Below are 19,695 nucleotides of genomic sequence, written 5' to 3' on the forward strand. Positions count from 1 at the left end.
GAGGTTTGACTTCATTTGGGAACAAAGGAGCCACTGAACTAAAATTAGAGATGACAAGCAAATGCATGAAACATCCTAACTGGTTCATGGCAAGAAGGCTGGGAATAACACAGCTCTAATGATAACCTAAGCCTCAAGCTCATCCTGATCCTTAGACTCATCCAGACCCATCTCAAGACATTTTGCTTCCCGAGGTAAAAGATCCAGGTGGTGTCGCATTTCTAGTCCAGCTGGGCTGGTAGTTGAATCCTACAACTCCATTGCACATGGGACTTGGTCTGCTATCAAACCTGACAGCAGTGGGCTGGTTTAGAGGGTTCAAGACAAGCCATGTACCCAGTGGTTAATAGTGGCTTTGATATTTGAGGTTAATAAGGCAGTGCCTTCACTCTGGAGTCTGGACTTTAATACACAGCTGTCCATGGTGCTGAACCCACAGGGCCGGACCTCAGGCTCCACACTTCCGAGACTTCCTGCAAAATTCGGATTAAAACCCAGAGTGGCTTTACTACCTCACTGACATGGAAGCTGCCAATCTCTTGTAGCTCTGCCCTCCAACAGAAGCGGGGTGGCTAAAGAATCTGGGAAGGAGCATCTGCTGGAGGGGGTGACTGCTACTGCTTCCATCATTTGCTGCTAAAGGCAATTGCTTCACTCGGCCCAGTAGCAGAGCTGGTCTTTTCTTTCTCTTATGTCAGGCAGACGTAAAGCAAAGTGTGCTGCATATATACCACCCCATAGGGCTTAAAGCACTCCTGGTTTACAATTTGATTATGCAGACTACACATTGCCACCCCGTACCCACCCCAGTTTCCCAGGTAGCTGGGAACTCAGTTTACTGACTTCAGGAGGATGGAAGACTGAGTCAGCACTGAGCCAGCTACCTCCAACCACTCAGGATTGAACTGAAATCATGAGCGGAGTCTGGACTGCAGTAATGCAGTTTAATCACTGCACCATAAGATGTAGTGAGGTTGGTGGATAATGCTCTATGTGTTAGCAGTTCTTGGGGTAAGATAACAGGGACATAGTTATACTAACAACATAGCAGGAAAAAGATGGTCTATAAGTGAGAAAAATAAATAAGACAAACTAACTAACTAATAATCTAGACAAATGATGACTTCTTCCTCTTCCTCCTCACCCTCCTATTCCTTGTATTTTTTTAAAAAAATAAACCCAGCAGTTGAGCTGTGGTTCTCCACAGTCTCCTGGTCACATTTCCCAAGTAACAAAGTTCATAGGAACAGTACAAGGTGATGCTGTAGCCTATTTTCCTCAGTGGAGCATTAGGATTCAGATACCATGCCTTGGTTAACAGCTTGGTTAAAACCTTCTGTAATTTACCTGAAGACTTAAGAGTTAGTGGTAATAGATAATGCTTCCAGATTTTCCCCTCCCCGCCAATAGATGGACCCTCAGAGAGCATATTGGAGTAGTCCAAATATGTTGGCAGATAGCAGAGATGGGCATGAACCGCTGATTCAGCAGTTTTGGGTGAGTTTGTTTAGTTGGGTGCAAGCGCCCACTAGTAGGATCCTGCCTCTAAGCGGGCACCTACTGGAGGAGACAGGGCGGGAAAGCACCTGACACCCATTCATCAGAGAAACGAACCAGCACGAACTGCCGAACAGTAGTTTGTGCCCATCCCCAGTGGAAAGCATGCTAGCTGTGCCCACTTACCCAGGTTACCGCATTTGGGGACATCACAGATCCTTTCCTCGAAAGAGTAATCTCCACAACTTACATGAAGAGACATTATGTTATGCAGTCCCCCACCTCTGCCCAGACCACAGGCCATTTGAAGCCAGACTTTAAGTAGAGTCTTGTTTTCTTCTTCTTCCTTTTAAAGAAAGGAACCACCTTCCCCCCCCCACTTCCTTGCTTCCTACGTGAGCTTCTTCATCTACCCAGCCAGTCCAGAGAGAGTTTGTACAGAGCCTAAAGGAATCCCATTCCACTCTCTTACAAAATGGTTTCCTTTGGTAAGGCTTAGATAGAGCCACAGTTGTTTAGCGCGGCACCGTGGCTGGCCCAATCGCTTATTTTGGTTGGGGAGTTATGAAAAGTCTGTGTTTTGTCAGCCTTTCGCTCTGGAGAAACAAGTCTAGAAACGGGTGAACTGGGCTTATTTTTGTTTGGTTTCATTGAAGAGCCCACATTCATCCCAGCCCAGGCATCGCAGCCTTAGCCGTAAAATCATGCCTGTCACAGTTTATTTAGACGTGTCTGGCCCATTAATTGCCAAAAAAAGAGAGGCACGTTTGAGTTTGTGGAGTGGGGGACATTGATCTGTGTCAATGCGGGATCCAGGTTTGGAAAAGTAGAAATGAGGAATACATGGGAAAGGAAACACAAATTATGAACAGGTAACAAGGCAGCCCGGAAAGGGGCCTGTCTGGATGAAATATGTGAGCAAGCAAAGGTGTTTCTAACCCAAGAACAACTTAACACTAGGACTGTACAGAGAGCTGTTTAATTTGAGTTTTCACTTTAAAAGTAGTGCATTTGGCTATTAACGTGCCATCTCCTTGCAGACAGACTATCTGCTTTCTTTCAGACGTATTTGCTGCCCTCTGGTTCACCTGCTTGTTGCTTTCTCCTGGTGCTGTTTTCTTCCTTATTTCCCTTGCCTTCGTTCTCCTCACCTTCATTCTCTTCACCTTCCTTTACCCAAACTGCTTCCCGTTTGCTTTGGTTTATAAGCACCTAACAGTGATCCCCAACCTTGGGTCCCCCAGATGCTCCTGGTCTACAAATCCCAGCAATGTTGCCCAGTGGTGGTGCTGTGGGTTAAACCACAGAAGCCTCTGTGCTGCAAGGTCAGAAGACCAGCCGTCGTAAGATCGAATCCACGTGACGGAGTGAGCTCCCATCGCTTGACCCAGCTCCCGCCAACCTAGCAGTTCGAAAGCATGCAAAATGCAAAATGCGAGTAGATAAATAGGTACCACTACAGTGGGAAGGTAACGGCGTTCCGTGTCTAGTCACTTCATGCAGCACAGTATCTAAGGTCCTCTTAGGTGAAAACTAGATATTGTATGGAATCTGAGGCTAACATGTCATTTTCAGTAACTCATTTCCTCTGCAGCGTAGCAAAATGCATTGAGTGTTCCAATTCAAGTTCATTGGGTGTCCCTCTTAGAGAAGTGGAGAATACTCACATGTCTTATTCATGGCAATTTTCTGAGTTGTACTATGTTGAGGCTGCTTGCCAGGACTTCCCACTGCATCAGCAAACTTGTCTTAGTTTCTCAGAAAAAAACAAAACAAAAAACAAGAACCTGATCTCATCTCCCCCTCCCCATTGTTCTTTACAGCAAACTGCCAAGGTTTGCCCAGTCTAATACCCTGTCCTACTCAGGAGAGATGTCATTCTGTGCAGTAGTTGGTACCCTCCTGTGCAGGTCACGGAATCCTGTGCAGGAAAGATGCCATTCTGTGCAGGAATGACAATAATCAGGCAGAGCATCTCATTTCTTCCAAGGGGATGAAAAATATCACAACCGGAAAATGTTTGAGCAATTCTTTTCAGAGGGAGATCCTGAGCAGAGGAATCTTGCTGCAAGGGGAAAAAAAAAGTCTGATTCCCCCCCTCTGATTTTTATCCATGAATCTGTGCTATTTCCATTCCTAGTCCTTCCATTTCTACTCCATATCTTTGACTGGTTCTGGAAACAGTGCCACAATTACATAATGACAGGGTGTACGTTTTGCTACCCACTATGGGTGTGTACGGAATACAACACACTGCATTCCCTCTCCAATTGGGTGTCATGTTTCTTTTAAAGTGTGCCCCTGTCTAGAGTGTTGCTGTGGCCATACTATCCTTTGGGGGGGGGTCATTTTCCTAAGGGGTCCAGGGACAGACTCTTCCAAAGACATTGCAGCAAAGTGTATGGTGACCTCTACTGGCTATGAAATATACTACACCAAGCCTACACCATGGCAGGCTTTAATTTTGTCAAATAAAGCAAGATGCTCATTGCCAGTAAAAGTCCAACAAGCTTTCTCCAAATTCCTCTCCTTAATCTTTTTCTGTGGAGAGAAAGAAGTTCTCTGCATGACATCCTGGTCTCTTGATATATCATGTCACTGTCTACCTATTTGATCTCATTGGGTCTTGGAAGTTAGCAGGGTTTGGCTTGCTTAGTAGAGCATAATGGGAGAGCATGAAGGGTCTGCAGGTAAGGCTTAGGAGAGGATGCTGCCTGAATCTCAGTACAGCCAGTCAATGTTGACAATGCTGAGCAAGATGGGCCAGTGATCTGACTCACTATAGGGCAGCTTCCCAGGCTCTTATGCCATCTACCGTACCTTGGAAGCACACTTTTGCAGTAGGAAGAGGGTGCTCTGGATGGGTCAAATGCCAACCATTCAATTCTTTTCTTCTTCAAACAGGCCACTGCAGCTGAAAATTGACTGTGAAAAAGAAGACGCCTCTTTACTGTGCTGGAAAGACCAAGGACACCTGCACCAGGTAGGACTCAAGCTTCTTCCCCATTTGGGTAGGAACAGAGCTTGATGTCTGAAATTATGTGGGAACATAATTGATATAGCATATCCAACTTGTTGAATTCTCATAACAGTTGCTAAAAGGGTTCTCTCTCTCCCCTACCCACCCACCCTCTCTCGCACACACAGATTATGAGAACTAGGAGATGTAGTGGCACTCTAAATGAAGCATGGAAAAGTTGGAAAATATGCCCCACAATGTTACTGACCTAAAGATATCTTGAGTTCCTCCAAAGCAGTATCCAGAAATTGTGAAATTTGTGGCGGGGGGGAGTGAATACCCAGGGACTTAGGTCTAACTCTCAACAGCTAGGACAAATGAGTTTGTGATTTGACTCTTTTGGAAAATTTAATTCAAGAAGTGGGGAGAGTCAATGGTGAAAGTATCTCAGATGCCTCTGACATGGTCTGTTTGCCATATACTGCATTTATTCAACTGGAGGGAGGGAGCCTCATGGTCAATGTGCACATATGCTTGGGACAGTGTGTCGGGATAACATTGGCCGATATTTGTGGGTCCATTTAGGGAGAAGTTTGTAGAATTGTGATTTGTTTGCCTCTATTGTATGGTAAGGCAGGCGGAGGTTCCTTTTTTATCATATTCCCTTGGGTGCATAAGATTAGGAGGCAGGATAGTTGACTCTCGGGGTTGTTTGCTCATTTGTTTTTGTTTGTTTGTTTGTTGCATTAAATGTAATTCTTAAAATTGGGGAAAAACAGTGACAATGATAACAGCATTTTCTGTAGTTGGATTGGGTTAAGAGTGAGGTTCAAGTTAAATCTATGTTGGAGATGGGGAATTGTGGAATTTGCTGTCAAGATAGACTTAAGTTGCACCAGTGACTTAATTCGGACTCAACTCAGTTGTTGTTGCTGTTGTTGCTGTTGCTGTTGCTGTTGCTGTTGCTGTTGCTGTTGTTGTTGTTGTTGTTGTTGTTGTTGTTGTTGTTGTTGTTTTACAATGACTCCCGAATTGGAACCCATCCACTCCCTCCCTTTCTTCTGGGAAAAGTAGATTGTTTTCGATCGGGACTTGGGATTCGGGACTTGGTTACAAAGATTTGGGATTTGGGACTCAGTCCCAAACACTTGCCAATCTCCCTGATCTACATCCACAGCTCAGCGGTAGTGGACATGCCTTCCACACAGAAGGTCCCAGATTCAATTCCTTTCAGAGAAGCAGCCCTGTTGATTTTGGATTGCATAGACAAACAATCAGATTCCTTGTGTATCTGCTTCCTTTGTGTTGGTTCAATATCAGGGTTGAGTAATAGCTACATTGGATCATTAAAATATCATTGAAAAGGGAAGCTTTTGAGTCTTCTGCAACACTTCATTTAGCTGGATGTTACAGAGCTTAAGAGGAGGAAGATGCTCAGAAGTCCAAAACTGATCCTTTTCCAAATGTTAAATCCATAGCACATGTAGCTAGGCTAAAGGTCTAAGATGGAGATGGCAATATTGGGTTGGTTTTTTGATGTTCCAATGAGTTTTTGAATTGTCTCTGCCGTGGTCCCAAGCCTAGATTTTGTAACTCCTAACCTCATGAAGAATCTTGGAGAACTAGGAAGGCCACCTTTTAGGTTATTTTGCAATGGCGCTCAAAAGGCATCACCTCCTCCAAGATGCCTTCCGAATGAAAACCAGTGATTCATCAAAGGTATCATCCAACCCTGGGCCCTTGGACTGCGTGGCTGAGTCAATTATCATTGTTGCCGGGCTATTGTCCTTTTTGTGGTCTGGTAGCTCTAATGGTAGAGAAACACCAGCTTTTGATTAAAGTAGTGACATTTCCTAAGACGGTGCATCACACATTGCAATATTGCTATGAAAGTCTGCCTAAAGGAAGGCAGCTGGTTGGCTCCTTTGATCGCCACTCCTTTCTCATTCTCCCATTGCTATGTCAGAACTAGATGGCATGTCCCTCCCTCTACAGCTGGAACGGCATCCAGGAGGTGCTCTATCTTGTCACAGACAAATGCAATACTTGTCTTGAATGCAGATGCCCAGACAGTGTGAGGTTTAATGCAAATGTAGCAGCCCTCAGCCGTTGCCAACTATTGATTAGGTGTCTGATTTGCTTCCCCTGATAATAGGCCATAAGTCTTGGCCAATACGATAGGAGGAACCAAGCCCTGTCATGATCATTCGACAACGGTGGAGCCAATGGATGGGCTGCATGGTGAAGTGAGCAGAATAGATGGAGGGGGCAATTTCTGTCTTAGCAACAGCAGAAAACTACCTTGTCCGTTCTCAAACATTGTCACCTCGTTGTGTCTCCAACCCAGCATCGCTGGAAGATCCCTTGTCTGGAGTTCGGAACATTTTGAGCTGGCCAGGAGCTGAAATGGAAAGTGTGTGTTTGTGATTGTGTGTGTGTGATTGTGTGATTGTGTGTGTGTGTGTGTGTGTGTGTGTAGGGGAAGATAAATGAAGGCTGTCTTACCTGTGCAACTCTTTGATGAAGGTTGTGTTTGTGCAATTCAAGATTCCTTTTCCCCACCCCTACTTTTCAAGTCATTTGATCTTTGGTCTGGTAGTCCAGATAGGTGGGGTATAAATCAAATAAATAAATAAGTAAGTAAATAAGTAAATAAGTAAATAAATAAATAAATTAACTAATTAATTAATTAATTAATTAATTAATTTCAAGTAGAAACAATGGCTATTGTCTTGGGTTTTCTAATCACTCTCCATAGGCAAGACTGACTGCAAATTTATATCAGCCTCCTTTAGTTCTGCCTTTAATAAGTTCCCGGTGCTGATAAAAGACGTGGCTTAAATCCTGTTGTTTAGCATAGAAATTGGCAACTAAAGTAGGCCCATGTTGAATGAATGGAACTTACAGAGATGAGTCCCCCAATTCTTATCGATTCACTGAATCTACTGTAGTTGAGACTTCCTCTGCTGAGCAACAGGATTTCAGCCGTTGCATGAAACACAACTGATTTCTTTTTCTTTTTTTCAAATAGTGGTATTTATTTCCCTCCTGGACATGGTCATGAAAAGGTCAACATGGTAGGAAAGGGTGAACATTTTTGGCATCTTTCTTTGGCATTGTTCCACCTCTCTTTATGTGTATCCACGCTACCTAGTTAGGGCAGATTTATACCCCTTTACCTGTCATGGTTCCATCCTATGGATTTCTGGGATTAGTAGTTTGTTGACGTAGCTGGATTTCTCATTGGCAGTTCAGGGGAATTCCCCAGAACTCTCTGTTCTATGCTCCATATTCACACTCCAAAATGCATGCATCTCCAAATTTTGCAAGAGAAACCTCCAGTCAAAGGATGCACAAAAACATATATTTTAGGGGAAAGTATGCACAAGAATGCATGTATTAGTGTGAATAGCATTCAATAACACATGCATAATATAAGATATAGGCAGCAAAACTATATTGTGACTTTACTGTGGTGGTTTATAGTGTGTCTACCATTTTTGTTCTGTTTGCGTTATGATTTTTGTTTGCAAATTCAATTCAATTTTGTTTTTTTTATGTTAAATCTGAAAAATTTTAAAAGTGCAAAAATATACACATGGTGTTAGGAAAATTCCCTGTTAAATGGGTGTATATGAAATTACTCAGTGTTGAAGAAAAAATTGAATACAACACTGGGAAAATAAAAAACTAAAATAGTATTTTCTATATCTACTTGGACTTTGTGCATATTAAATTATAGTTTTCCGAGTGATATGGGTTCTTATGTATCTATTCTAGGATATTCATTCTGCTTGCTGTCTGGATAAAAATATACACAGATGTCCCATTGTTATGTCCTCCCATTCAACACAGCTTCTCAGAATACAGTCAGTTTCAGCTTTGGGAATGATACAGAAGTTATCTGGCCATATTGACGTCTCTGACTCAGCTGGTTGGCAAATCCCAAATATTGCTAAACAATAAACAATAATTCTCTTATATACACCTTATATTCATCTTGTCTTCCTTGCCCTCTTTGGCTCCTTCCTCTTTTGGAACGATCAGGGCTAGTTTTATTGGTATGGAGAGGACAGACGACAAATAGGCTTAGCTGCAGCCATTGAACGCAAGTGAATCTCTGCTATTTTTAATTAAGAAGTGATGACAGCTGACTTAATTCTATGAGTTTGCAGTTAAAGGCTTCTTGACCTAGACATTATTGGCCATGGCCCTAACACCAATAGATATTCATACCGGTGCTGCTGTTGTTGCAATCTCTGTCTAGACAGATGCAGAGTGGATGAAATCTATGCCGGTGATCAGTATGCAAACCAGGAGGGAAATGTAAAATGTTTCTGAGTTCAGGAACTAGAAAGAGGGAGGGAGAGGAGATTTCCAGCAAAGCTGCAGAAAGTCACTGTGGCAGCTTTGCATTGTTGGATCTTATTGAAAGATGGTTTAAAACCTGTTCTTTGGAATTCCTTGGCTTTATTAACAATTTTCGGCTTGATAGGATGTTGTATGCACTGTGGATGGGTTAAGGTCTTTTCTTTTCCAGGATGAATTGAGGGCTCACAGGACAGCCAGGATTATGTCAGGACGGAGAGAATTCAGCCAGACAAATTCACCGGTTGGTCTTGGACAACCCAATCACTCGGAAAACTATAATTTAATATGCATAACGAGTCCACCATTTAATGACGAATCCTCATAGCGACACGTTTTTTGCGATCACTAATGCGATCACATTGCGATGTTTTAGGTGGCAAAACATTGCATTGTGATGATCGGTAAGCATTTCGCTTACCAATCTTCGCATTGCGATGTTCTAAAAACAGCTGATCGGTGGTTCCAAAATGGCCGCCGGGTGCAGAAAATGGCCATCCACAGCATTTTCGCGCCCTGCCCTCGCTTACCGAGGTGACAAAAATGGCGGCCGGATGGGGAATCTTCGCTTACTGGTGAGTTTGGGCCCCATAGGAACACATTAAACGGAGTTTAATGTGTTCCTATGGGGTTTTTCTTTCTGTTTAGCAATGTTTCCGGATAGCGATGTTAATCCTGGAACGGATTAATGTCGCTATGCGGGGCACCACTGTATGTAGAGTTGAGAGCAGTTCATAATGAAGAAATGGCATGCTTTCTCCCCTCAGCATATTAGAGTGAGGCAACCTCTAGTCCTGGCCCATGAACCATCCCAGCTTAGACTCTCATATTTATTAGGAAGGGGGAGGTCTAAATTAAACAAAGTTTACTACATTTCAAGTTGTACACATTTTAGATCAATGCATGCAAGCAAGGAGCCTAAGAAATACAGTGAAATATTGTAGATGACACCAAGCAGTGTCCTTAAGAAGAGTGGAAAAGGCAACTGAAATTTAAAATTGGCTTTAAGGATTTTCATTGTACTGTTCTGTGTATTCTTGGTTCTACTCCCCAGCGTGGAATGTTGGACTTCAACACAGGCAATTATAAAATAGATAGAAGCATTTTATTGTAGGGTGCTAAGAATGTCTTGAATCAAAAGGGTAAATAAAAGGAGTGAGTCGTAAGAAAAGCAAAGAAAGACCAGGAAATCACAATACACTCTAGAAAACTAGAAAACTTTGGTCGTGTTGTGAGAAAGGAGAAAAACAGATTGTTAGAGCTGATTATTCAAGTCAGATAAAGGAGAAAAGAAGTGCATAAACAAAGAAGAACGTATTGGCTGAAGAAACCACTTTCAATATAACACAGTTTCATTGTTTAGGAGGTACTGCATTGGGAGTCAAAGTGGCTGTGAAGACACCCAACATCTGGTCAAGGAAGAACAACAGGGAGGAAAGCACACATCTTTTGGGAATCCTATGGGCTTCCTGGTTGTCTGGATGCCACAGTGGTTTAGTTATCTGGTTGTGAAACTGGAAGTTGAGAGTTCGATTCCCCACTGGGCCTCTTGTGAATAGAGCCAGTCTGTATGGCTGCGGGCAAGCTGCAAGATCTCAGACTTGCCTCCGGAAGAAAGGAACAATAAACAATTTCTGAGTATTCTCTACCTTGAAAACCCTGAAAAAGGTCGCCGGAAGTCAGAATGGACTTGACAGCACATCATCATCATCATCATCATCATCATCATCATCATCATCATCATCATCATCATCATCATCATCATTATTATTATTATTATTATTATTATTATTATTATTATTATTATTATTATTATTATTATTATTATTATTATTATTATTATGGACTTCCTAAACTTGTTGTAGCTTAAGGGCACAGTGCGTTTTAGCATGGCCCCCTCTTAGATGAATCTCTGCCATCCTCTCTTTATCTAGTCATTGAGAAGATATGTGGAACAGGTTTGTGTATTATAATCTCCATGGCTATTGAAATCTCTAGAAAGAAAGGGGAAACCCGTGAAATCGAGGCAGAATGCAAAATTCATAGATAGACAGAGAGACAGACAAAACAAATAGGCTCATTTGTCCATATTTTTCAAAACTGATATTCTCACAATTCTTCTCTCTTTGTTTTTGGCTAAAGATTCATAGGAAAGTTGAGATAGGATTCAGAACGCGCGCAGTGCATATGGCTGCAACTTTCGTAGGGTTCGCTGTGTTAGTCTGTTGGGACTTCACCTCCATCCGCCGGCAAAGAGTCTTGTGGCCACCCAGATACTAACACATTGATTACGGCACACGCCTTCGTGTGCCAGGATTCCTTTTGGCAGATGCAGAAGTGTTATCTCAGTTGTCACACAGACGCAGGCACACATACACAGACGCACGTGGGTGGGTGTTATGGCAAACAGAGGCCAAAAGAATCAGCTGTGTGTGCGAGAGAGGTGTGTCCTCATTGTTAGGATGAAGATCAAAACAAATGAGACCTAGTCAGAAGAGTAGGGGTTCCACTCAGTCTGGGCGTGACCCACTTCCAGATGATTATCAATTGGCAAAGCAGATGTATATCATTGTGTATAATAAATAGTAGCTGGTTGGATGGCTCAGCAAGGTAGGTATCTTAGGAGTCAGAGGTTGGGAGTCTGATTCCTCACTGTGCCTTCTGGAGCAAGAGCCAGTCTGCGTAGCCTTGGGCAAGCTACACCATCCCAGTTCCCACAGAAAAAAAGGGAATGGGAAATCATTTATCAATATTCCATACGTGGAAACCCCTGGAAAGCATTGTCATAAATCAAAATGGACTTGATGATGATGATGATGACACGAAATTGTGAACTCAGATGCTGAGTTGTGATGGTTGCGTAGCCAGAATAGTGTTAATGAGAAAGAATTAACTCGAGGAAGTAAGGATACAATGAAAGTTCATCAATTTTCCCCATCCTAAAAGACAAGAGTGTCTCCACACACTTTGAGATCCATTTTTTTTAGAAAAGGAAAGTCAACTACTGTGAGAATTTTTGTTCCCATGTGAGACTGAAAAGACCAGCAAAAGCCCGTGGTTGGTATTTTGTGCAAAATTCCTGGCGTTTTCTGCAAAACGTGGAGTTCCTGCACAAAATATATGGATTTCTGAGCAGAAGATTTTTCTGAGGAAGTGGACTTATCTACGAAGGCTCACCTTACAATCCAGCAGTTAGTCTTTAAGATGCCACAACGTTTTTGTCTTCTTTATTTTTTTTATTTTGACATGATTTTTGCCCGACAAGCCAGCAGAGACACCGCTACCTCTTCTAAAATGAGCAAAAGATAAGTATTTGGGGTGGGGGGTGGGGAACACTTGTGCAAATGAATTGTCAAAAAAGGGAGAGAAATGATGAAAAAAAGGACACAAAAATTCTAGCCATCTCCCCCAGTGGAGAGAACAATTTTGAGATTTACCACTTGGACCTGTAAGAATGAAGGGAGCAAAGCTGTTGAAGGGGGGGGGGGAATCACATCTAGAAATTTTTCACCTCTAGTAGGCGCTGTTGAGAAGCCAGGGACGGAGCCATTAATATGCAAATTATACAGCGGTGCACTCTTCCTGAAACAGAGACACAAAAGCTACCAAATAGCAGTCACACTGAGTGGAGGGTTCTGGGAATTGTAGTCCCCACAGTTATATTTCTGAAGTCTACTACTAAGTGGTGACCCCAGCTGCTCTCTCATCCAAAAGCGGTATTAAAATGTAAATACAATGAGAAATGTGAGTTTCCCCCCCCATAACTTCAGTTCTGCACAGCCAGACAAATCAAATTTAAAATACACACACACACACCATCCTCTGCAGTTCATCATGCTGAATTTTTTGTTGCTACTCTACAGTAAAAACACTGCGGGCTTTTCACCTCTGTGTCAGTGGAGTGTTTAGAGCTTGGAGAAAACTTTGTTTTCTAGCCTAATTAAGCTTTGATGACTTCAGCTATATTTGCCACCCCTGGTTAAGGCCATGGTATACCTCAAATTCATGGATGATTGAAAATGCAAATTGTTAGGTCTCTGTTCTGCAGCAGGTCTTCGCAATCATGCTTCAGGATGGGAGAAGGAATATTTGGTAGTGTTGCCTGTGGGAATGAGAGTCCTTTTTCTTTAAAAACATGTTTGCATTCCCTTCCTCTTTCTTTGCTGTGCGATGAGGATGGCAGCATTTGTGAGCAGATTGTGTCTCATCTCCTGCAGTTAGAAAGTTGAATTTAATTAAAAGAAGTATGTGTATGGGTATGTTTATCTGGGTGTGAGTGTTATCTCCTTGGGAATGACTATGAGTATATGGTGTGTATCTATTTAGAACAAGGAATCCGGTAAGTTTCTTCCAGTGTTATTCTACTTGTTTGAAAAACCACGTCATGACAAAATGAATGAACAAGTCATTATTGAATACACCAGTTGCTCAGATCAGGGCTAGAATGACTGTAGACCAGAAGGTACATTTTCCAAACCAGAACACAGAGTATGTTCTTGGTATCAAGGAATCCACAGATTTCTTCATTATGATCTGCCAGGTTTCAGCACTCTGGACAGCTCTTGTAAAATTCAGGCTGAAACCCAGGGCACAATCTTAGCAGCCTTCATTCATTCATTCAAAATATTTTTACATCAACTTTCTTTTTAAAAAGACAGTTTACATCATTAAAAGATAATATTAGAAGCTAAAAACAGTAACTATACAAATACTAAAAAGGATCAGGGTAAAGTAACGGTAAAGGTTCCCCTTGACATTTAGTCTAGTCGTGTCTGACTCTAGGGGGCAGTGCTCATCCCCGTCTCCAAGCTGTAGAGCCAGCATTTGTCCGTAGACAGCTTCCGTGGTCACGTGGCCAGCGCGACTAGACATGGAATGCCGTTACCTTCGCACCAAGGTGGTACCTATTTATCTACTTGCATTTTTACATGCTTTAGAACTGCTAGGTTGGCAGGAGCTGGGACAAGCGACCAGAGCTCACGCTGCCACGTGGATTCAATCTTACGACTGCTGGTCTTCTGACCTTACAGCACAGAGGCTTCTGCGGTTTAATCCACAGTGCCACCATGTCCCAAAAAGGATCAAACACCACACTAAAGAATGGTGAACAAAAGCTACACTGAAACACATTCAAAGCAGCAAAGTAAAACCATCCATTGAAAAAACCCGCTCAGGCAGCCAGTCACTCAGGGAAGGCTTGCCTGAAGAGAAAGGTCATTGTCTGCTTGCGGAAGGATAGCAGAGATGGGGCCAGTCTGGCTTCTAGTGGGGAGGAGTTCCATAGTCTGGGAGCAGCAACAGAGAAGGTCCTCTCCTGTGTTCCCATCAGATGCACCTGTGAAGGTGGTGGGACCAAGAGAAAGGCCTCTCCTGATGGTATTACCACCGAAGCAGGCTCATAAAGGGAGACACAGTCCATGAGATAGCTTGGACTCAAGCTGCTGAGAACTTCATAGGCTGGAACCAGCACTTTGAATTGGGCTGGAAACAGGTTGGCAGCCAGTGGAGCTGGTCACGGGGAGTGGGAGTTTATGTGACCCCTGTAACCAGCCCCAGTCAGCAATCTGGCTGCTGCATTTGGGACCCACTGAAGTTTCCATACATTATTCAGAGGCAGCCCCATGTAGAGGACATTACAGTAATCTATCGGGGACGTAACTAAGGCATATGTCTCCACGGCCAGATCTGGCCGGTATAATGATTATGCTAGCAGCACCTCCAACCAGCATTGGGTAGTTTTTTCTGTTCTTAGTTCTTAGCTAATATCCTTCATTTAAACTCATTCAGTCCCAAAGAAATTTCTGAAAAGCACTGTGGAAGGACTGCACTTTTTGCATGTCTGCTCTTACTTAGCATCTTACTATGTCTGTTGGCCAATCAATATTGTTGGAGACAGGACTCGAAACGGGAGCTTGAACTGCAGCAGGCAGAATGTTTTGCTGTAGTAAAGGAGCAAAGGAGGAAGGTAACATGGCTGGTATTCAGTGATACCAGGTGTGCTTTGCTGTGTAAAAGGTTTGCATTGTCTACCGATGGAGGAGAACAATGTTACACAACCATACTCCCTTCTAAACTTGAAGACAACTGTAAAGTCACATGTTTTTTACACCAAAGTGCATGCTAGATGCCATAAGACTCTGAGTTCAAACTGTTATCTCCCTTGTGTAATATTATATGCTCAGAAAGAAGAATAGTTACAGTGACCAGCATGGATATTTTAGTGTCCAGTAAAGAGACTTGGAGAAAGGCAATTTATTCTACATCCTCAAGAGGGGAAAACTGATCTCTCTACACCTGAAGCTGGTTGTTTGCATTTGTTAGTTGCCCATTTCAGAATTTTAACTACAGATCCTGTAACTCTGACGTTTAGTGAGGGTGATTTTTTGACTTTTCCATTCCTTCCCCTTCAACCCAAGCTTTGGCAGTACTCAGCCTGACAATGACTCCCTTGGGACTCAATAGCTGCTGTTCTCCTGATGTTTTAGTGGCCCAAGAATGGGATAATTCAACGCTAGTTTGGGATTCTGCAGGAGTCTACATGGCAACAATTCCTGTTTTGAAGGAGCCATAGATACCCAGACAAAGAGATAGGAAGACAGGAAGACAGAGTATTTAACAGCCGCCATAATTGCGACCGGCTGATATGAGGCCCTTCCCCCTTCTAAGCCAAAGAATCACAAATGGCCACACAATCATGGCGGCTCATGGACTCCTGCCAGATCTGGCTCACTGTGTGTCTTTCGCCTGATTGGCTGGCGGTTGTGGGCCAACTGTGCTCCATTGTCCTACCTCTGTGTTTAAAATGTAACAAAAGACGAAACAGGGACTCATTGTCCTGACCGGCGGCAGCGTTGCCTTCCCCTCCTTCCCCTGTCCTCCCCTTCTCACACTCGCACAAAGAGCTGCAGGTGTTTCCACTGGCGACACAAAAGTTAACAAGGGTAGAGGTGTTGGCCAGTAGCCAGGAGGATAAAATTGCCCAGAAGAGAAAGATGAGAAATGACAAGAGTTGTCCCATGCTGAGTTTTTGTATCTTTGTGGCTCCTGAAGCCAACGCATAGGTCAATAATCAAAGGTTTCGAAAGTCATTTGGCTCCTACCGCTTGGCCTCCGAATCAGAAAGCAAAGGCCATCTGCTGTGATGGAGTTGTCTTTTGAGGGCTATCAACCATATCCCGATCTCAGTTACGCCGCCATCAGCCCATCAACTCTCTGCCCTGGAGAAAGTTAAAAGGAGTTACTTTTGGCCGTGCATCAATGCAATTGACCGGCAATAATCTGATTTTCCCCCTCCCCCTTCCCAGCCTTCCCGTGTGTTTCTTTCGGCAAGGATAATATTTGCGCCCTGGCCTCCTTTTTAACTATGTTGTCATGGCGATGGGCTTCTCTTCTCCGGAGATGGTGTGGAATCTCTGGATTAAGGTCTCCCAACATTTATCTACCCACCTCAATCAAAGGAGGAGTTCAATGAAAGTCGAAAAGCTCAAAGGAGAAGCGGCCTCGGTTGCTGTTCCACAGCCTCCTGGTTTCATCTCCTTTGGAGGTCAAGGTTCTTAGTTGCCAAGCTTATCCCCAGATGTCCCATTAAAGCCCATGTTTTGTCTAACACTTGAAATATTAATGACGATTGTGGTGGGAAGAAGTGTTTGCCAAGTGGGCAATGCAATGTTTGGATAGTTTTACAGATGATTTCCAAGTGGGGTCTGTTTTGTTTGCAAGGGTTGAGGAGGACCTGTGTTGTCAACAATAAAGGCAGCAGATGCACAGAAGGCAAGCTGGAGCTTTTGTGATGGTCCGGATGCCCAAGGAGCAAAACACACTCCTTGCAGCTGCCCCTCTGAGGGTCATCCGACCTGTCCAACTGAAGCAGAGGCTCAATGCTGATGAAAGCTAAGTGAAGCTTGCATACGAGTAGACCTCTTTCATCCCTTATCCAGCCTGGCGTCTAACAGCAAGGATTCCTAGGTGCTGCCCCTTAGCATGTTTCCTTTGAGATCTTCAAGGTTATTATTCTGAGTTAGAATAAATGGACAGTGATTCCTTCTAGTTGATGAATTCAATAGATCAGTGGTCCCCAAGCTTGGGCCTCCAGATGTTCTTAGACTACAACTCCCAGAAGCCTTCACCACCACCTGTGCTGGCCAGGATTTCTGGGAGTTGAAGTCCAAGAACATCTGGAGGCCCACGCTTGGGGACCACTGCAATAGATCACTCATTGTTGTGGGTCACTCATCTCGGCTGAACCTGAGCCTGCTACTGTTTTGTGCTGTTTGCTGAAAAATACCAGGTTAGAGTTAGGGTTAACCGGCAGCCCATAAATCCTCTGCTTTCAAAGCCCAGAAGCCAAGTGGTACAGCAGACACCTAGCATGGAGAGGTTCTCCTGTTCACTCCCCAGTATCACTAAGCATCATCTCTGAATCCCCGGAGCCTGCTGTTAGTCCATCTAGATCTAGGAACTCAAAGTAGCCTCCTGCCATACGCCTTGGCTTTTTTACTTAAAAGTCTCCTGTCATTCTTGGTCACTTCCCATTTTCAACATGGCATTCTGTTGCCCTTCAACAGGTTGGAAGGTGGTGAAATTAGATAGCGTCACCCGCCGTCTGAGTGAGTGTAAGAAAGCCAAATAATATAAAGCTTAAAAAGAAAGAGAAGAAAAAGAGGTAAGCTTGAAACAGGTATGGAAAGAACAATATGCATTGGATGTCAATAGAAGGCTGGAAACGCTTAAATGTATTTTGGCTGAGGCCAAGAATTCAATCAGGTAGGAGATTTCCAGAAAGGATGTGAAGCCTATCTCTACTTCTCAAAGTCCCTGAGGATTTTGGTGTTGGGTCACTCTGACGGGGTGCATGTGTTTCTGGTTGAATTTCTTCCTGGGTCTCAGAAAATGTGGCATTTTTCTGTTCATTGCTCCAAGAAATCTTCCTTTGGAGGATTTCACTCCTCTGAGTTGCCTAACAGGAATGGGAAGGGTATTCGCCCACAACATCTATTCCACCTTAAAAAGCCAGAAAGGTTTCGCCCTCTGCTGTGTTTGTGTCTCTGTGACAGGGAGGGAGAAGGGCCTCTCAGTTCTTTCCAACAACAGAAATGTAAGCTAATCTTGGCCCAAAGTGCTTTGCTCAGCAATTTTGGGCTTGTTTTCGTTGGCCAGCCTTGAAAGTGTTCTGGAAGCGGTGCCTTTGCCAACAAAAACGCTGGGCTGAAGCTCACCAAGTCTTGAATCTGAGAGTGGGTGCAGGACATCAAAGCCGGGACATACAATTGGGAGATGAGGAAAGCTGGGTTCAACTATTGTTAAAACCATTCATTGGAGCTTGGATGTGGGAGGAATACTGTAGTCTTTTGGACAGTCTCTAACATTGCAAACACTTAGCTGTTGATTTTGCAGGGGCTTGAGTCATTCAGAGAAGCTATGGGCTATGCCGTGCAGGGACACCCAAGACGGACAGGTCATAGTGGAGAGATCTGACAAAACACGATCCACCTGGAGCAGGAACTGGAGTTTTCTTTGCCAAGAAAACTCCACGGACTTTGACCAAACTCCGGGAGGCAATGGAAGACAGGAGGGCCTGGCATGCTCTGGTCCATGGGGTCACGAAGAGTCGGACATGACTTAACAACTAAACAACAATAACAACTATTTGCCATGCTATATCTCCTTCTCTTATGTCTGATGAAGTGGTCTTGTCCACGAAAACTCACATTAAAAAAATATATAAATGTTAGTCTTTAAGGTACCACCATGTCTATGTATTTTTTTCTTTTTCTTTTGTTTTCACCTAAAAGATATTTTGGAGCACTCTCCACAAGAGAAGAAAAAGAACAAAAAAGTTTTCTCCCCTTATGTATTATGCAACAAATAATGCTTAAATGCAAACGATACCTTAGTAGTGCAACTTGTGCCAAATAATAAGGGCTGCTGCTTTGTTGCATGGACTTTAATTATTATAAACATCTGATCGGGTGTTTGTGTCTTTTTCACTAATAAGACACTCATTCTGTGCTCTCTCTCTCTCTCTCTCTGCTTTGCTTCTCAAAGGGAAAGGATGCTGTTTTTGCAAAGATGGTTTCTGCAAGTCTGGGATACTCCAATGGGCGATGATGGGGGGGGAAATAGTGCTCCTTGTTTCACACTTCCTGGAGGAATCTCATGCGGTTTCAAAATTCTGCATAGAGATGCCTCTATGTCGCTTCTGCTGAAGTCTGTGAGAATGAAGAATTTGGTGAGTATTCTTTATATCCCAGGTTGAAATAGCTTAAATCAATACATTTAGAGAATATTCTTTACCTCCATATACACCATGGTGGAGGAAGTCAACTGGCCTTGTAGACCAGCCTCATGTGAATGTGGTCATAGTTTCTTGCTGTTACGTTCAGCTCCAAGGAGGTGTCTCCTGGTCCTGCCAAAGTTCATTGAACACATGGTGGGCTTATGAGTCTGTCTACCTAGTGGAATAAATCCATCTGATAGGCAACCAATTGGAAGTGAGTTATGTTTATTTGCTGGTTTGATAGCTGGAGCATGACTCAGAAATCCACTTAGCCTTTTTGGAGAAGAACAAATTTGGTGCAGCCCTGGGAAAGTTCCACAGACCCAGGAACGTCCTCAGAAGAAGGGAATGTAGACCCACTTCTGAAGATCCTCTACCTAGAAAACCCTGGAAGGGGTTGTTACAGGTCATGATAGAATCAGCTTGGTGGCACATAATTAATTTGCACTCATTTCGTCTAGAACCTACAGATAGAAAAATGCTCACTTTCACACTTTCATTATAACAGCATATAATCTTCAAAACAAAACAAAAAACACACACCAAACAACAATATGAGATAAAACTCTAAAGCCACCATGATCTTTTGTGGCTA

The 19,695-nt window shown here is 43.3% G+C and overlaps 1 long non-coding RNA gene across 2 annotated transcripts in view; it reads left to right on the forward strand.

Annotated features, from left to right (window-relative positions):
- The window catches only part of LOC140701904 (uncharacterized), an 85,314-nt gene that overhangs the window by 46,090 nt on the left and 19,529 nt on the right, over positions 1-19,695 (forward strand). For both annotated transcript variants that reach the window (XR_013538227.1, XR_013538226.1), the window contains exon 2: positions 4,402-4,480. This is a non-coding gene — a long non-coding RNA (uncharacterized LOC140701904). The remainder of the gene's footprint in view (positions 1-4,401; positions 4,481-19,695) is intronic.

The sequence above is a fragment of the Pogona vitticeps genome, chromosome 8 (assembly GCF_051106095.1).
Source record: "Pogona vitticeps strain Pit_001003342236 chromosome 8, PviZW2.1, whole genome shotgun sequence".
In the NCBI taxonomy this organism is placed as follows: domain Eukaryota; kingdom Metazoa; phylum Chordata; class Lepidosauria; order Squamata; family Agamidae; genus Pogona; species Pogona vitticeps.